The sequence below is a fragment of the Cricetulus griseus genome (genome assembly GCF_003668045.3).
Source record: "Cricetulus griseus strain 17A/GY chromosome 1 unlocalized genomic scaffold, alternate assembly CriGri-PICRH-1.0 chr1_0, whole genome shotgun sequence".
NCBI lineage: Eukaryota > Metazoa > Chordata > Mammalia > Rodentia > Cricetidae > Cricetulus > Cricetulus griseus.
Genome location: NW_023276806.1, coordinates 191,401,768 through 191,420,218, shown reverse-complemented (window position 1 = coordinate 191,420,218; position 18,451 = coordinate 191,401,768).

Here is an 18,451-nt window from a genome sequence, read left to right as displayed (position 1 = left end):
GTCAGAAGTCATTCTCATTCTCGGTAAGCCAGTTTCTTAATATCTCGGGTTTTTATGGGTGTATAAAAAGGGTAAAGGCTTTTAAAAAAAGGAAAAAGATAACTGGAATGATTAAAATTATCCAAGTACACCAAACAGTATTTAATAACATTTGAGAGCTCCAAACAACACTCAGTTAGCCTTCTGGCACGGTACCTCCCTGATCCAATAAATCTGTGAGTAATTAGTGTATGAGCAGATAGCAGGAGCATGTGGCATCTGCATAGCTGACTTATTCATCCTCAGCATCAAATAAGAGCAAAAGCTTTCCCTGCATATACTTTAACTTCACTTGTTCTCCAACATGCTGGGTACCAGATGAACATAGAAGTAAGAACAAGGCCCCCTCAGACACACATAGCAATTAGGGAAGTGGCTAATTATTTTTCACACCAAGAACAAGAAACAATGGCAGAATAAAACTTACTAAATTGGCTGAGTCCTTTTGAGAAGCCTCTTTATTTCTTACCACCTTCTGCCATCTTTGCTATATTTGACCTGCCAGACATAATTCACTGGGTTTGACAAGCTGGAGGCTACCATAAATGGATGCTGGGATGTAGTATTACTGTTGTGTTATCCCAGTGAAGCCTGAAACTCAACAAATGAAGGAATTAACTGGAGGATAGCATTCACATGTTGTATTTCCTCCTCTGAGACAGGGCTGATTAGGATGTGCAGGGAACTTCTCCTTCCTACAGCATTATAGTGGGGTCTAAGAGTTTAAAAAGGGCAACATCAGCAGTAAATGTGGACAAGGATACAGGTCCCTGTGTGCCCTGTTTGGAAAGACTAATGTAGTGTTTGGAGGCAGAAATTTTTATTCAAATGTTAATTCTACCACTCATTTTTTTCTGTCTTTGAACAAAATCAGAACATCACAACTAATTGAACTGGTTTTGATATCAAAAAAGTGGGAGTAAGTTATAGGACTGGTGATGAAACAACTGCTGGAAATGCTTCTCATAAAAGCTACAGGATACAGGCACAGAGATAATATGGAATATTAGAAATTACATTTTCAGCTTGACCTACCTATATAGCTATGTGGTTTGCATATAAAGTGTCCTTAGTGAATTAGAAGCTTGGTCTCCAAATCTAGCAAGTAGGGCTTTGTGGAAGTGAGTGGACTGTTAGAAGGACTCTGACTTTATCAGTGATTTAATCCATAGATAAATTAAAATTTTGAATAGAGTATTAAAATACAGTAGAACTGTACAAGGTGGAGCCTTTTTGAGGCATTAGGTCACTGGGAGCATGTCTTTGAAGGCCATATCTTACCCCACCCCCCCTTTTTTTTTACTTCTCTCTGCCTCCCCACCTCTATGAGATGAACAGACATGCACCTACAAGATCCTGTGTCACCTTGGCCCTAAAACAATGGAATCAGCCAACATAGACTAAAATATTTGACACTGTGAGCCAATAGAAATACTTCCTTCTTTAAACTATTTTGACTGTTTTCCACTGTGTTGAAAAGTCTGACTAATACAAAATGTTCTTTTTTATCAAAAAATAATAAATATCAAATTTGGCATTTTGTATTATATCAAAGCAAAACCAAACAAAATGTCACCAGACAGAAAAATGATTTAATTAAAATCTGCTAAAGGTTCCTTCAGGTTTCACAGGACACAAACTCATTCTGCCTTTGCTTTTTGGAAGCATAAAACAAATTCAAGAAACAATTTGAAGTATATCCTTTGAGTTCAGAGCCCATTGTTGAAAATTAGTGACTATGTCAATGCAATTCAACTTTTATGAAGTCAGGAAAATCACCTCAGTTTACAATTACATTCTACATCCTTCCACGTTTATTTGAAGTAGATAAGACAAAGAGAGCCCCAGTGCTTAGAAGTAGCTTCTAAAACTTCGGTCTTGAAAAAGGTCACAGAAATACAACAAAACCAAAGGATGAATTTTTAAACTAAAATAATATCTTAGCTCTTTGGGCCACAGGATATATAGTATGTTGACACTGGGGTGGAAATAGCCATTAGTCTCTCCAGTATGTAAAAATGATTAGTAAGTGACTGGCATGCATCTGTATGCATTCACACCACTAGAATATACTAGACATTTTGTGCTCTGCATTTCTTATCTCTTATGAAACAGTTTTTTTTTATCCTTGTAAATTGTAAAATGAAACATGAGACACTGAAAGTCATGCAAAGACACAGAATACCTTAGTGAATCTTTATCAAAATAGAGCACTGTTTCAGGCACACCAAGGGACTTTGCACAATCCTTATCCCAACTACAGCTCATTCCTCAACAAGTAACTCACAGAGCAATTCTTTCCTTGTAGTGTTTGAGGGTTTTATTTAAATATGTTTTAGACTTTCATGATTCAAAAAAAATGTAACTTGCTTCTAACATGTGTGATAGCCATTCACTTGCATTTTACATTCTTACAAACTATAAACCATGTAGTCAAAATATCCCACGTTCTGGATATTGGTAATCACTCATTTAGGTTCAATTCAATATTCCTCTGTCCAGCTGAAAATTAGCAACTGAATATAGAAGCCTTCTCAGAATGATTATTTATAGAATTCAGCAATTAGCCTTGATGTCTCCTGTTTGACACCATTCTTCTCACTCTACTGAAATCTCTGAATCACTCAGTTTCCCTAAGTTTAACATCAGCTTCTTACCTAGCTCACTAGTAGACAACTAGTCAAACATAAAAGACTTAACAGTTAAAAATTAAAACAAACCAGACGTATTACACATCTAAGTAATATTTACCTTTCTAAAGAAAAAATAAGGACAACCATGCACTTACTTAGACAAACATCTCAGGGACTTCCCTCATGTGTTCTGGCTTGGCAATATACTAAGAAATGCATTGGGGCTAAAAACATGTAGCTTTCAACTCTGGCCCCTATTAGTCTTTGCAAAATGTGTAAGTTTCTTGAAAATCGCTGTTAAATTTAAACTCTCTGTTAAATTTAATGCTGCATAGACAGAAGCATGTAAGAATCAGGAAGTGAAAACAAGTCAAACACAACAAGAACTCAAGAGAAATGAGTATATTTGATAATATTTATGATTTCTTTTATTATATGACTGGTATCTAGGTGTGTTTGTTAATTATGTGGTGATCAAAGTAGTTAAGTGGCTCAAATTATCTGTATCATTTCTTTACTGCTTTAACTTATATAACTAAAACAAATTAGAGATTTAATTTTAAGGTTTTAGAATTTTCTAGTTTCCTCATGAGCATTTTAAGGTTTATCTACTGTAATTAGTTAGGGGAATAACTAAGAGTTTAGAGCAGTGGTTCTCAACCTTCCTAATGCTGTGACCCTTTGCTACAGTTCCTCATGTTGTGGTGACCTCTAAACATAAATTATTTCGTTGCTACTTCATAATTGTAATTTTGCTGCTATTATGAATAGTAATGTAAATATCTAATGCATGAGATATCTGATCTGTGATCCCCAAAAAGGTCACAACCCACAGGTTGAGAACTGCTGTTCTAAAGGGAGGAGAAAAAGTCCATTCTGCAGAGAAAATCCTTAAGCTCAGGAAGTAAACAATTCAGAGGTTTCAGGAAGTCCCTGAAACTGACAAGACACACTAGACTCACCCTCATCAAGTCATTATAATCAGTAAGGATTGCTGAGACACACTCTGAGTGAGACTAGCCAAGCCACCTGAAAGAAACATAGACCAGCAGAGCTGTCTTAGAAGACTCCAAGACAAGCTAGAAGATACTCTCAAGCTTATTGAGCAGCCTGCAAGGCTGTTCATAGGGAAGGGTTTTTGTTTGTTTTTTGTTGTTTTATATTTTGTTTGTTTGTTTGGGGTTTTGTTTGTTTGTTTTTTGGTCATGCAGCTGTCTTTGAATACATTTTCTCTCTGGACAGTAACAGCTCATCCATATTCCTGTAAGTAATTCCAATTAAGTTTAATTGGTTCACCAAGTTGGCTTTGCCAGTATTCTTACTTAGATCTGTTGTTGGTTCCCTATCTGGGATAAGTAGACATTTATTCATGTCTCCCCAGAAATTGTTTTACACATTTAGCACACAACAGACTCACAATACCTTTCTTCTCTGTATTCTTCTGTGTTCCACGGAAGTTCTCTCATCAGTTTGGTTTTGACTGACTCTGTCATCAGGTTTCTCCTGTAATGGACACTGAATGCCACCTAGCCAGGATGGCAATGCACACTCCTTTTATCCTGTCTCCCGAGTCACCCTCTTACCTCTATGGTTTCCTTTCACTCTGTCCTATTCTGAAGCCAAGCTTCCCAGGCCAGTTCCAAAGCGTGTTTTCTCTTAAGCACCCCACTCAGGTTGTCCTCTCTCCCCTTACCAATCTATGTTTCTTTAGCCACAAAAAATATTATACTTCTGTAACCCTGAAATGTTTTAATCAACGTATGTGTATTTGTGTTGTTCCATGTGGTAAGAAATTCTCCCCCAAATATCTCTACCTGGCCAAATTTTAATCAACTTGGATGGTGGAGTCCAACAATTTTACCCTCTCTGAAGACTTTGCCAAGACCATCCTATGTTCTTTCTTTTTGGAACACACTGGTCCATGCCTAACCTAGAGACTCTGATCACAAACAACCCCTGAATGCCATAGGCAGGTGTTACTAATTCTGTGAAATGGAACAGGAAAAATTGGAAAGAAAATGATGGGAGCTCTTACGACCTTTCAATTTAGGAAGCAACACATTTAAGCAAACAGAATGTAACTTATAAGTTAAATAAATAAGGTGGAAAAATAACCTGATATCCACTATGGCAACTGATGGTGCATCTAAAGCAACACACACACACACACACACACACACACACATACACACACAGAGAGAGAGAGAGAGAGGCATACACACACACACACACAACACACACACACACACACACACACACACACATACACACACACACAGAGAGAGAGAGAGGCATACACACACACACACACACACACACACACACACACACACACACACACACACACACACACACATTTCCTCACCTGGATTTGTTTTCCTAGAGTACAGAAAGGAACTTTTTGACTTAGTAAAGCTTGATTCTTGTTTGCTAATTATACATCTCTATCCAGAGGCCATGCTTTGTAGGACTATATCACATGCTGGCCACTGAAGTGACACTGGAGTCTGGAGGTGGGAGTATGCAAACATGTAAGAACATACCACAGGAATGTGCAGAGGACAGCATTTTCCTGCCAATGAAGCTAAAATATATCTTATTTTAGATATATTTTTGCCTTCTTTAAAGACAAAGAACCTGGACTTCAAAAAATAATAAGTCCACTTCTCCCCACTGTGCTTGGTAAGTACAAGATCTTAATGGAACTGGTTTATTCTAAGTTGAAGATGTGTTTGACAATTACAACACTCCTTTTTATCTTTATACTTTACAAATTTACTGAATGACAGTGATTTTGTTGCTCCCTATTTTACATATATGAGAACTTGTTCCTAAAGAATATTTTTGTAGTTTGGGTTGTGTTTTTTTTCTTATTCTTTGGTCATTTTTCTTCCTATATTTGTATTAACTTCACACTGGTCTAATGTAAAAAGATCTGGCCATTTCCTTGGAGTCGTACCATCTCATATCTGGCTTATAATACTGCCAAGTCATCGCTTACTCCAACCTTCTTGAACTTATGCAAACACTGAATCTTGAAAGACCAAGTATGAGCATAAAACACACAGCATAGAGATGAGTCCAATAGTTGATGCCCACTGTAATTATGTTCATATCAATTAGAGTGATAAGATATTTGATTTTGTATGACCCATATCCTAAAAACTGAAACTCTGAGACTGAACCATTTCAAAGGCAGAGTTGCACCTGCTAGAGAGTGTGATATTTTAAGGCTCTTTCATTAGTAATTGTTCACCAGTTCTCAAAGCCTTTATATGAAATGGGTGTGTGCTATTTGAGATATGAAACAGATTCCTCCAAAACAGTCCTGCAAGGTGGGGAGAGAAAAGAATTGAATGAGTATGATGTTTCACAGTGGTCAATGTGTGAACAGTCCTCTCTGAGTACACAGACCCAAGTAGTCAAGTTGCTTGGTAGGATGGGGGTGGTAGATTGTTGGGACATGTCTTATTTATCAATTTACATCTTTACTTACATACTTATTTTGGAAAAACATAGAAGTTGCAACCTTCTACATGCATAAGGAGGGAAATGAGGAGAACTTGAAACAGAAGGACCACAAAACCAATGTGTAGAGGTGGCATTTGCAAGACATTCAGCCATATAAAGTATATAGCAGCACAGAGGAGAGATCAAACCACCCAAAGGAGACTGAGGCAATGACTAAAACTGATATACTTTGTGAGATATAACAGTGCTTTAAAAAAAATCAAGTGTTTACAACTTTAAAAATACAGTTTGATATTCTTAACAATGTCTCATTATGGGAAATTGGAGTGACCTTTCTTATTTGGGGGGGGGGGTCACCAAAAAGTAAAGGGAAGTACTGACAAACTGAATCATTATCTGGAGGCAAGAACCCCTATTAGTAGAAGTCGTGAATAAATGTCCTAGGTTGGTTGAGAACCCGACTCTGTACTCACACAGCCCAGCTCAGGAAAACTATGTAACCTGGAATACAATGGAAAGGAGTGTTCCTGTGCTTTCATGTTGTTCTAAAACAAACCAGTTCAGCTTTACAAGCTACTGTGTTCAGGCAACATTTCAAATGGCTGGTGACTTTGCTCACTGAGGCAAAGTGACTCAATTAAAAACATAATTAACAAAACAGCATGCAGATTTTCAAGTTCACTGGCATGCCACTAAGCAAAGAAATAGCACCACACACGATCCTGCATTTGGGGAATGATTAAGAATACATATTGTGGATCTGATCTCAGTGTTGTATGTGAGGCAGGGAGACTTTGGGACATCGTCAATCTCCAACGCAGAGGGAGAGCTCCTCTCCATCTGTGACAAGATCAATAAATACTAGAAAATGGTCAACATGAGAAGAATTTTACAGAGGAATCTAAGTGTGCTGATTGGTTGATTCAAAGTATTCCATTAACTTATAAAGGTAAAGGTATAACAAGGGTAAGACAGGTTCTGGAAGCCACTTATCCTTTCTTATTCATTGCTCTAGGATAGCTGCAGAATGTTCTAGAAATACTGCATCCTGAGACAAGGAAGAACTGATCAAAAGGAGACAGACCCTGGTCCCATCCCTCTTAGAACAGAAGGCACTGCAGTGCATTAGCTGGACAGACCAGTTGTTATGAGACCCAAGGTAGAGTTGGGTACGTCCACATGCAGTGTAGTGTGGAACACACATAGACAAGACTGTGTCTATCCTAGACAAGTGTCCCAAGCTTTGTCGGACTGGCTTGCCTTGATTCTAAGCCTCTGCTATCCTCTTTGTAACTCCTGATGATGTTCTACCCTAGCATACTGGGTGATACTGAAGTATGCAGATGATACATTTAGAGTCTTCTAGAATGTATACAAATGCATGATAAACTTGATTCACAGTTAGTATTCAAGCTAGCCAAGAAAGTTTTCCTTACAATGTTAAAAACACATCTACAATATAATCAGCAATCACCTTAACAACTTGGTATTTACCTATAGAAAAATACAAACCGGTCTACACTAAGACTTGGACAGAAATGTTCCTAGTAGTTTGCTTTATTTGACTGAAAACTTTGAGCAGAACTTCCTTTAAGTATTCAAGTATTTCATTTGTGTCGGTATGTATGTACAGTCACATGAATGCGGGCATCTGAGTGTCAAGGAAAGCATGTAGAGGTCAGAGGGCAACTACTGGGAATTGGTTCTCTCCAGCATTCTGTGGGGTCCAGGGATGGGATGGAGGTTATTGGGATTGCATGCAAGCATTTCTATCCACTGAGCCATCTTGATGGACCAATAAAACATTCTGCAGAGCTCTATAAGACATATATACATATATTCATATGCATGCATACATATGTATGTATGTATGTATTATGTATGTATGCATGCATGTATGTATATCTCCAATGCCTAGACTTCTTTGAATCATTGGCAGAAACAGTAAGACACTATCTTCTCATTCATTTATGGTAAATACCTTACATGTTTCCTCAATGCTCCCTAGAAGACTGGCTTGAAGTTTTCTTGTAGTTTTAGTGATCTCTGTGAGTTCAAGACCAGCCTGGTCTCCAGAGCGGGTGCCAGGATAGGCTCCAAAGCTACACAGAGAAACCCTATCTCGAACCCCCCAAAAAAAAGCAGGAAATATCAAAGCCTCTACCCCAACCCCTGACACACACACACACACACACACACACACACACACACACACACACACACACACAGGTGCTGTAAACTCCTCCCCATACAGTTCCCACAGTACTCAGAAGGTTTCAGCTGGGTATTGAGGCACCACAAGGTAAGGATGTTCATTTCCTTGGTTTAGCTAGGTTGTGAATGCCTGTTTCCACACCAGGAATAAAACCTTTGGATAAATGAGCAGTTGCCCAGGGAGCCATTTGGACTGAAGCTAGCCTCTGCTTCAAGAACAGAAGAGCTGGACCTTGCCATTCTCGATTTGCATGCCTTTCAGCTGCTATTTCCAGTTGATTCAGTCCATACAACTCCAGCTTTCATTTAAGGCCGGGCTCATTGACTACAAAAAATAAAGAACTAGAGAGGAAGGACAGGACACAAGGAAAGGCTTCATTGATGATGCAGTGTTGCTTTGGGAAAGGGGAAGATCTTGTTAGAATCCTGGCAAACTTACTTCATTAGGGACCGACTGACATCTGTAGTCAGAGTGTGCAATGGATCAGTTTAAAACTTGGATTGTTCCAGTAGTTTGGTAGGGGTGCTGTCTCCCCATCCACTGTCTCAACCACATTCTCTGAATTCCTCTTTATGCTTTTGGCAATGGCAGAGAAAAGTGGCAACTTAAAAAGGTATGCTGAAGAAAAATGAGATGCATTAGAAATTGGACGCATGACAATTAAGGATGGTGAGTCAAATTACTGACCCCATGCTCTAGAAACGCTTTCTACATACATGGTCACATGGACCTCCTAACCAACACCGTACTCTCTCCCATACACAGCCACCCTCAGTCTCCCATCACCGAAGGATCTGCTGTGCACAGAGTTGGTGAAACAATTTGAGTATTAACATCAGATCTCATGTAGTATGGGAGAGTCAGCTGCTTCCTGACCCTCGAAGAGCCTCTGAAGTAGAGCTGTTTCCACATTAAAGAAAGGGCTTGAGTCTTTTTCATTCTTACTTTGGAAGCATCAAATGTACCCATTCACTGACTACTCTTCCTCCCTAGAAATAATCAAGTTCATAGCTACAATGACCATTGAAAATTAGTGAAGAATGATCAAAATAGTTCATTCATACCAAACAAACTTTGGTTTTTATGAGAAAATTTCTAAACAATGACATCATTGTTTCTAGGTATCTTGGTTTGGGGAAATTACTGGACAAGTGTTCTCAATGTATATCCGAGGGTAACCATTAAGTCTGTACTTTATAATTATAATATAAAACTATTGAGCCTAGGTGACTACATTCTAGAGAACTAAACTTGGGGATATTAATGGAAATTAATCTGTTCTTTAAAGAATGCTATTAGTAACCAGAATGACACAAGAAGAGTTCTGGTTCAATGTGCAGGTAATTGATATTGGAATAGATCTGGAATCACATGGGCAATAGAATCAAGAGTAACAGTATTCCTAATGGCATACATCTTTAACCTGAAATAAATCAATCAGAAGCTAACAAGGTAACTATAAAATGCTTAAACTAGCCACATTTAAATTGATAAATCTAACCAATTTATTTATAGCAAGGATTTGAGCACATGCTTAATGTGTGTAAATGGAACGTGAATGGAAAATGAAATAGATAAACAATCCAATCCCTGGCATTTCTGAGGAGCGTGAAGTGTTAGAAAGTTCTTCCTGGTGGAGCCCTGGTTGGGGGCCCTACCCTGCCTGGGGAGTGGCGGGTGGATGGGGTGGGGGGTAGGTTGGAGGTGGGGGAGAGGGAATGGGGGTGGGGGGAGAGGGAGAGGGAGAGGGAAAGTACATGTGAAAATATTAATAATTTAATAAAAAAAAAGAAAGTTCTTCCTTACATCGAACTGGAATCCGAAATTTTCATTTGCTGTTTTTCAGAGAGGAATGAGGCTGACTTCCTGCCAAGTCACAGAAAGACAGTGGGATACAGAATTGACTCTGGTTATAGCCTGTCTGATGTGACCTGGACAGCAGGGAACCACGTGCTAGTGGATTAGAGAGTATCACCCTGCAAGTGCTAATTCTAACTCAACTCAAAGGTATAACAGTTGCTAATCTGGAGCTTACAACCATAAGATAATGTTTTTTAAAAGGATCTAATAAACCTTGTAACTACATGTAGGTAAGAAGCAATATTCTATATAATCTTTCTAGTCCCTTTGCCAGGAAAGCATCTAAGCAATTGGCAATCACTGAATGAATGAGTGAAATTCCAAAGACTGACTGGCCAAACCCAATGCAACAACAACAACAAAACAAAACCTACATGATGATATGCTTAGTCTTATTCATTATCTCTTGAGTACATGTGTAAATTCTATAGTTTGACTACCCAGTTTTCAAGTGTGTAATAAATTTAAAGAAAATTAGATATCATACTTAAGAATGTTGATATCTGCATAAAATTAAAGAGAAATCAATAGACACTTCTAATAATAATAGCTAATAATAACTCCCTTTGTCCTGAAGGGAACATCTACTATCTCACAGTACTGGCATCCCTGTGTCAGCTGAGATCATCAAGAAACACACTTAATAAGCCATTGTATAATTGACAAGGTAAGAAAATATGCATACTCTACATTTAGAAAACCAAACCTACAATAAAATTATTGAAAACCTTAATACTCAGTGATGTAAGATCAACTCAGTGGATAAAGGTGCTTGCCACTGAAGATCTGAGTTCAATCCCCAGAACTTGCACAGTGAGAGGAGAAGCTGACTTCTACAAGGTAACCTCTAACCTCCACAAGCACACCCTCTCCCATACCCATAAAGACTATAAATACATAAAATGTAATTTTAAAAACTGTTTTAATCTATTGGCCTTTATCAGCTAAACTGCTTCTGCTCACAGGATTAACACTGGGATCCAGCAAAGCGTCTACAATTCCTGAAGTCTTGGCTCCATTGCAGTTCTAGGGTCTCTGATAGCAGCCTACAAGGAGATCTTCTTTAGGAGGATTCTTATTTTCTCACCTCAATGATCATGACAGCTCAGAGTGGTAGCATGATGTCATGCTCAATTTATAGGTAAGTAAATGAAATTAACACAAAAGAAGCAAAAGGGAGCCATCTACCCTTCAAAAGCAAGTCTTGTTTTTCACAAAGCCATTTATTATCAGCAAATCCCTGGTATAAATGTAAGTTAGTGCATTGGGTAATAAAAATATAGACCTACTGTGACTCTTCTGAGAAAACATAGACAATAATATTTGAAGGAATAGTTTCTTAATGTGTTAAAATTGGAAGATCTGTTGTGTCTTAAATACTATAGATATTATTTAATTTTCTTCTTAAAATTGTGTTTCCATATTTCATGGAATCAAATGACCAATAGCTATTTCTGCTCACTAAATGGTCTTATTTTACCTTACTGAATTCCCAGAACTGAAATAAGCATGGCAGACACTGCTAATATTCAGTCAGCTACCTATGAGATTGAAGATGAGTTGAAAGACTCAAATAATGCACAGCTAGTTAATAGTGAAGACAGACAGGGAGTTAACTTTACTAGGGTACTAATTAATAATTTTTATTTTTCTCAATCTGGTAATGTGTTCACAAAGCAATATATTGAATAAGTTGTGTTTTGTCCCTGAATGGGGGCCAAAGTTTGCTACTTTACTGGTCAATGTTTCTGCCTGCCATCTTGGAATCCCACATACAGAATTCCCTCCACATACAGTACTTATTTGAGCTGGTTTTTAACAGACAACTTGTACAAAGTAACTTATAAATATCCACTTAGGCCATAGAACCCATAGCCCAAGCTTAATTATTAATATAAACCTTACAATTATTATTGGGGTGACATGGATATTACCTTTCTTTCCTAGGGACATTTGAGATTTGCTCTAAGAACAAACATGATGCATAGTTTTTTTCCCAAAGAGTTTAGAAAGAAAAGTGGCCCTAAATTGATTCTTAAGCTTCTAACCCATCAATTAGAAGTTGTTTGATGATGTCATCCAAATAGCTTTACAGACATATTAAATTTTTATGTAATACACAAGAATTTTATACTAACTTGTAAAGGTGGCCATGAGAAGTGGGACAAAATACTACATTGAATTAAAAGTTTTCTGTGATACATGTTCACAAAATATTTACAATACAGTCCATTTTAAAGACAGGGTTTATCAGATTGCTTCTCATTTTTAATATTTTACATATTATTAAAGGCATATATGATAATTAATATCAACTGTAGATCCTTTCCAGAAGGTTAGGTTGATTATGTGAGACCACTTCTTCTAAATGTAGTTGAAATAAGAGTCTGACCTCCCTGGCTATTATGCCAGGAATACAGTAAAGGACATTTACATAATTGGAGACTCTCACCTAAATAGTGCAAACTGGACTTTTAAGGCAGGACAGAGATTAGAGCCTGGTAAAATTCAGAACGTAATGATTGATTGAGGAGAAGGTTTTGAAATGTGTCTTGATAACTGAGTTGTCATTTAATAATAACTAAGAAATTGATTGTTGTGATGAGAAATCAATTTGTAAGATGTGCTGGCTTTCAGCAATTTTGTGAAAAAATAAACCTTAATGCCCAATCTTCCCAGCTGACTGTTTCCTAGAGGAAACTGACAACCTTTCCTGGCATCAAACTCATTTTTTTTTCTATGTGTTGCAGGTGACATGGAGCATGGTGGTACTACAGGTTCTTCTGTGTTGTTAAACACGATCTGTAATTATTGTTACTGTCTTTAAAAAGATCTGACCACGTTTTAGGAACATGCAATTTAAAAAGCATATACCTTCCTTGTCAAATATATTCTTTTAATTTTATCTAAGGCCAGAAGTGTTTTAAAATTTAGTGCTGAGACATGATAATCAAAGATACGTATCTGCACTAGAATGGAAGGCGCTGCTCATTTGGAAGAAGCAAAACCTTCCTGTAGAGTTTGGAAACGTTAGACCCATCAATGCTGAATAAACTAAAATAATATGTAATATATTCTTTAATGTCATTTCCAGCAAAGTACTAAAAGCTAAGTTGGCCTGTCCCCTAGGTTGTGAGTTATTTAAAAGGCCAACAAAAGAAAATAAGGTAAATCTCATAATAACATGAGCTTCTGTGTGCCAACAGTACAAAGATTACTATTTACTTTTGTAGTTTAAGCAGGTGTTGTTCTAGGACTGAGTGTATATAATTTTTTAAACAGCTACAAAAAGCTTACAAGATAGGTAATATTATCACCTTTTCATAGAAAGAAAAGATTGAAGCAAGTTACACTTGTTGCTCAGTTCATTCATACAGGGGATGGCAAAATCGAGATCAGAAGCTGTTTTAGATGTTTCCTAAGCCTGTATTCTGAAGACTAAGAAGGGAAGGGACAGAGTGATCATAACAGGTTTGGAATTTTTGAGTTGAAATGTTTTCTCTACACCCCTTATATCTTAAACATCTGAGTTAGTTTTACCCAAGATGGTCTCTTTTCTTCTGAAGGAAAAAGCAGGACTGTGAATCACAAGAAGCAAAGCACCCTGACTTCCAGGCATGGAGTACACAGAATTCTGTCTCTCTAAACACTTAAACTTCTCCCTATCATTTAGTGAACCACTAACATAAGAGCAGTTATAGGTTATCCACAATAACAGACAAAGTCCCAAATATTTCAGTTGTAAAATAGGTAAGAAGATCTGAGCGGACCTGACTCAACCTCAAGAAGCCATTAAATCTGAGTCTTGTGACTGGCAACAGGGTAACTCAAAATTCAAATTGTGAGAGGCATTTGGCCACAGGCTTTGATACAGAGGGATGTCTAGAAATGTGCTCTGTCTACCTGTCTGTCTGTCTATCTCTCTTGATGTCCTCCAGGTGAGAGTCAGTGGGAAAGACAGGTCCTCAACCACCAATTTCAAGAAACTCAATACCAGCCAATCTGAGGTATTGGTGGTGGTGTTTGAACATGACAAGTCTCCAAAGGCTCCTGCTTCTTGCCTGGGCCCAAGCAGGGGGCATTAGCGACAAGTGTCTGGGACCTGATGGCGTTAACCTTATCAAAAGACTAATCCATTTAATTCATAGCTTAATGGACTATTGGGAGGTGTAGCACGAAAAGTAAAAGACTCAGAGACTGATATTGTGATTCAACCTTCAAGATGAAGCTCAGCAAAGCAAAGCAGCTGGCCACTAGCTCCTTACCTCTTCCTCATGCTGAAAGGGCTGATCCACGCATGAGCTCTTCAACAAGTCTCAAAATGCTGCCTCTCCTCAGCGTAGCTGGAGAATGAACATCTATCTGAGACTTTGCTTGTCTTGTCTACTTCCCTATTGTTGGGATTAAAGGTGTGCGCTTTTAGACTGATTCACTCTTGAGTAGATCTGGGTGGCTTTGGACTCACAGAGACCCATCTGTCTCTTAATTCCGAGTCCCCAAAACTAACTGAGGAAAGCTGAAGCACATTGCTCTTCTTTATTTTCTCTTGAGAGCTGTGAAAATACCAGACTCTCCATTCTGTCATTGACATTTTAAATTTCTAGGCAAAGGAAATGAGATTTAAAAAATGTTTGGGGTTCCTTTGACACACTTAGAAATTTAGCCCCCTTACTCAGGTCATGGGTGCAGAAGCACCCACCTCTATGTCATTCACTCTCTTCATTCCTTCAGGGTCTTAAGACAAAAACCAGGATTCCCAAGAAGCCAAGAAATGTTGGTCTGCCCTGAACAGTTACAGCGAATATGAACATTATTACTTCTGTCTGTTGTCATGGAAGGAGACTGTTCTATTTAGGTCCTGTGGGTGGTGATTTTGATACAGTGTAATCATCTTCCAGAACAACAAAAACTATTCATCAAAATGTGAAATAACACAATCAGTTTAAGGTTTAAAAAAGAAAGGAAGGCGTCCTTTGGTCTAATCCTGTCAAAATAATTCAATTATTTAAGTCTTTAACTTACAGGCACACTTACTCATTTTGACAAAGCTGCCATATATAATTCCATTCTGCATTCCTCTTCTCAAAATGTAACAAACCATGAAATATCTTCCCACACTCCCTTTTGGTGTCTTAATTTAGTTTTTAATAACCAAGTGAGGTTTCTTTCAGTAGTACAAAGATTAAAAAACATTTATTTTACTGCACTGATAGAAAAAATGGGAAAAATAGAAATAATATGAAAAAATGTATAGCCCTTAATGGCAAGTATCTGTTACAATGCTAATCTTTAAAGGGATTAGTGTCTGATAAAATACATGGGAGAAGGTCTGTGTATGGAATGACTAGGAAATACTGGGGTATTTTGAAGTTTTACTTAACCAAACTATTTATAAAATAAAATAGCCTTTTTCCCAAGTACTAAGAAAGAAAAGTGAATGTTCAGTTCCATATATTTAATTTGAAACACTAATTTAAACGGAATTCAACAATATTAAAAATGGCAATGGAGAATAAAAGAAGTAAAGTATCAGCTTTTTGAAGACAAGATATTCTAAGTAAAAATATCAAAATCTTGCCCAAGTCCTGTTAGAGCCAGTAACTTAGCATCTGAAGTGTGCTAATATCTAAAGATTTTAGCATATAAAGTAGTATAATATCCCATTATCAAATAACTAAGATGATATTAATCCCTGAAGCCATTTATCACAAAATTCAGTACATTGGTATAAAATTAATGAACATTATCCAAACATTCTATGAAGAAATAAATGAAATTATTATTGAAAAAACAAGAGAAATACAAATGTTATTCCCAACCCTACTCATATCCACAGGTCAGCACGCACAATACTGTGAATGACAGTCCTCTCAAAACCTGTCATTTTCAGGGGTGTTTTTTGGAATATGATAAAGTGATTCTAAGTTGTACATAGAATTTCAAAAAACCAAAGAGAACTAAGAGGTGAAGCATCAGTAATTGAAGCAAAATGATAATAGCATTCTATAAAAAATACACATGCCAATATCCTTGAGAAAATACATATGCAACTGCCCTTGAGAAAAAAAAAATGAGGAGCAAGGAAGAAATTCACATAAAACACACCAGCATAAATGTTTACAATTAGGTGGACTAGCAAGCAGTAAATTATGAGGACATTATGACTTGAGGTACTGCCTGTGCTGAACTGTCGGGTTGATATTCTAGAACATTCTACCAAGTAGATGCATCCCATTTCCAAAGGTCAGTTCTGTCTTCTCCATTTCACAATGTTCTGAAAAGGAATATTTTAGCCTCATAATTAGGTTAAGCTTGGCAGTGGGAACTCCATACCAGTAGTAGCCTTGCTGTCTCTACGAGTGTGTCCAGAGCTCTTTCCACCTCACGTAAGGCTGCTTTCCTTTTAGAGAGCTCTATCTGGGCTTGTAAATAGTTAAACACAATACTGGTGCTGTGATGGAACCAGCAGAAGAATAGAGTTGAGGGGCGAGTGAGAAGGAAGGTGCCTATGAATAAATGAAGTGGAAAGAGGGACCTTGTATGAGTTTGTACTATCGTATCTTCCCTTCACCACCAGTGTGAACTACTGGAGAGAAATCAGAGTGGAGCACATCCATTCCTAAGTACATTTATAAGCCAGCATCATGCAAATTACTAAAGTTTTCCCACAGGCATGTTTAAGATGCTAGTATATTTGGGTGGAAATGGTTGTGGAAGAGTGCTGAGAAAGAAATACGTTATCTTGGGAGGTAAAGGTTTGGGTTATTCTTCCAAACACAGGATCAGGCATATGGTAGAGTGACGGCCTGTCATTAATTATTCTTTTACTGGGCTTCCTTAGGACAACTCAGGCTCACAGCAAAAGTGAGAAGAAAGTGGGGAAATTCCACACGCTCCCCCCATACCTAGCTTCCTCTGTTATCCACATCCCCCACTACAGAGATTCAATTGTTGCAGACCATGAGTCCACATCCATACGCCATCATTACCCGGATCCCACAGTTTACACTGAGATGCTATTCCATAGGAAGATAAGGACACATTCATGGTAACATGTATCCACCTTTACATTACCACATGGCATGGTTTCACTACTCTAAAAATCTGTTGTGCTATGTCTGATCTGACTTTTTAATGGAACAATTTACCACAGATATAAGACAATTGTGAGAAAGGGCAAAACACTGAATCTTATTTTATTAGTTCTAACAGTGTTACTTATAACTACATTATTCAAAAGCTTTTGGCATTGCCAAGAGAAATAACAAAATGTCCAGAACTTGCTCTAAAATACCAAAGGAAAAGTAAGGTATATCAGGCAACTTCCACATATGCCAGGATCCTATTCCTGAATACACATTTTAAGGTGCTATTGACTTCCATTTTTGTTTGTTTGGTTGGTTTTTGGTTTTGTTTGTTTGTTTACTTTACATCCTCAGAAGAAGCCAAATGCAGGCAGGCATTATGGAGGCATATGAAGGCTTCTTTGATTAGCTGCACACCTATCTTTTCATTGTTGTTGCCTTGCATTCCATAGCTCAGTGAAAGGAGTTTCTGTTCACTTTAGCTGAGGAGTTGAGTCCAATCTGCTTAGGTTCTAGGGAGAACTGTCGAGTCCATGAAGATGCCCTGTATAAAACTTAAGGGGCCAGTGCTTCCTCCAAGTCAATGTTTCACAACTTATGGGTCTCAACCCCTTTTGGGATCACAGACTTTTTACAGGGGTCACCTGAGACCATCAGAAAACACAAATGGTTAAATTATGGCTCATAACAGCAGCAAAATCACAGTTGTAAAGCACCAATGAAAAGTTTTTGGTTGGTGGCCACCACAACCTGAAGAACTGTACAAAAAAAAAAAAAAAAAAAAACTGCATTAACAGATCACATTAGGAAGATTGAGAACCATTCTTCCAAGTGAATCCAAGCCTACTTTTGGGTCCATTGGCTGTCCTGTTTTCTGTACCCTCTCCCCTTGGCTTGGGTACAGTGCCCTTTGAGTCACAGTGTCCGCCAGGCTAGTTCCTGAGTGTGACTTTCCTTTTGAAAGCTAATAGCTGGCTACTTCGCTTGGCAGTCAAGTATCCCGTCAAATGCCAACTCAGGATCACTTGTTTCCCACTGGGACATCTCATGCCCCACCAAGAGAGTTTGGCCTAATTTTGAGTTTCCCTGTCACCTACTCCAGCCTTCAGAAGTCTGGCCAAGTTGTAATTACTGAAAAGTTCATTATT